Below are 2,249 nucleotides of genomic sequence, written 5' to 3'. Positions count from 1 at the left end.
GCTAACTAAAAGGAGCAGAAAGCTAAAAGGCTGACTATAAAAATAAAAGTGGAGTGAAAAACTATCTGAAAGGAGTAGCTAGTGTTCTGCTACCTTTACAGTTAGCATTCTGCTGTTTTACTGTGAGCATCTTAAGTGTTTAATAATAGCTTTTAGCTAACTTAAATGTTAGCATAGCATTCTACTTCTTTTAGAATTAGCATTCTGCTGATTTACTCTAGTGTTAGCATTTTGTTACTTTTATTAGTAGTATTCTGCTATTTTTTACTATTGGCATTCTATTTTTACTATTAGCATTCTACTATTTTTACTGTTAGCATTCTGCTATTCATACAGTTAGCATTTTGTTACTTTTACTGATCGTATTTAGCTACTTTTACTATTAACATTCTACTATTTATATGGTTAGCATTTTGTTACTTTTACTCATAGTATTATTTTACTGTTAGCATTCTGCTATTTTGTTAGCATTCTGTGGTTTTTAAGATTAGCATTCTGCTATTTTGTTAGCATTCTGCAGTTTTTAAGATTAGCATTCTGCTTTTCATACTGTTAGCATTTTATTACTTTTACTGATAGTATTTAGCTACATTTACTATTAGCATTATACAATTTATATGGTTAGCATTTTGTTACTTTTACTGATAGTATTATTTTACTGTTAGCATTCTACTATTTTGTTAGCATTCTGCTATTCATACTGTTAGCATTTTATTACTTTTACTGATAGTATTTAGCTACGTTTACTGTTAGCATTCTACAGCTTTAACACTGTTAGCGATCTGCTACGTTCAGTGTTAGCATTCTGAGGTTTTTAGTGTTCATCATGTTTTCTGTGTCTTTGGAGTTCAGCCCGTTTCTTTTCTTTTTCTTTTCTCACATAATTGTTGAAATCTTTAGAAGAAAATTAATTTTAAAAACATCACTAACGTCTCGTGTTCCATGAGAATAAAGTCTTCGATTTAAACTTCTAAAACCAGGTGAAAATAATCCAGATTAATGTTTGTTCTCCTGGATTACGCAGGTGTTTGTAGGATCAGGTGGAGGAGCTTCAGCTCAGATCTGACTCTAATCTCCAACATTAAACTCGTCAACTGGGTCAGCCAATCAGAACCGAGGCTCCAGGTGAGTCAGCAGGCCTGTGTTTGTGCTGAGTCATGGATTACTGCAGGCTCATTACATGTCAACAAAACCAGAAAATCCCACCTGAAGCAGCTTAACTTAACACATTTTATTCTGTTCTTATAAATAAATCTATTATGTTTGGAGTTTATGAATTTATTCTACATGCTCAGTTTGTTTTAGCTGTGGCGTCCATCTTGAATCAGCCGACTCCAAACATAAACATCATTAATTACATCCTTACCTGCTGTTCATCCTGCTTCTGTGGGTCAGATTAAAGGGAAACCTTCATCCTTCTCTTTGCTGAGTCACACATGACGATGACGATGATGTGGGTTAATCTGGACTCTGGTGTTTGGACCGGTTCCTCCAGCCGATGAGATTTACCTCCATCACCTGTAAATAAAGTGGTGAGAGGGTTTATTTTAGCCCGCAGGAGGCTGGGAGCTCAGGGGAAACTGGATCCGAGCCTCTGGCTGCAGAACCCGAGGGTCCGAATGAAATCTCTTCTTACAGGACAAATGTCAAAGTCCACAGAGACGGTCCTGCTCAGAACCAGGAGGACGTCTGAAGGTCCACAGCACAAGGAGTTTCACTTTGACTTTTTCTTCTAAAATTCTTTGTTTTTATTCTACTTAAAAAAACAAAACACTGATTTATAGCAGCTAAATGGTAGCTAAAAGTTAAATAGCAACAGGCGATGATGTTACAACGGCAAAATTACAGAAAAGAAAAAGAGATTCTTCAAATAAAGCAAAAATATACAACAAATCTTAAATACTATAAATCAGTATATTAACAGGAAGCTATGCTAAAAGTAGCAAAAGGCTAGCTAGAAGCTACAAGCAGCACAGGAAAACTAAACAAACCAATTGTCCTGATGCATCTCAGTAATCCAGGTAAAAAATCAAAAGGAAAAAAATAGTATAGGGCATCTGGACGGGTTCTTCTTTAATGAAACGTTTCGTCTCTCCTCCAAGAGACTTCTTCAGTCTGAGAGTTTCAGGCCTGAAACTCTAGTATTCTCTAGTATTTAGCTACTTTTACTATTAGTATTTTGTTACTTTTACTGATAGTATTTAGCTACTTTTACTGTTAGCATTTTGTTACTTTTATTAGTAGTATTC

This window comes from Austrofundulus limnaeus, unplaced genomic scaffold, assembly GCF_001266775.1.
Source record: "Austrofundulus limnaeus strain Quisiro unplaced genomic scaffold, Austrofundulus_limnaeus-1.0 Scaffold665, whole genome shotgun sequence".
In the NCBI taxonomy this organism is placed as follows: domain Eukaryota; kingdom Metazoa; phylum Chordata; class Actinopteri; order Cyprinodontiformes; family Rivulidae; genus Austrofundulus; species Austrofundulus limnaeus.
This window is presented reverse-complemented; position numbering follows the sequence as displayed.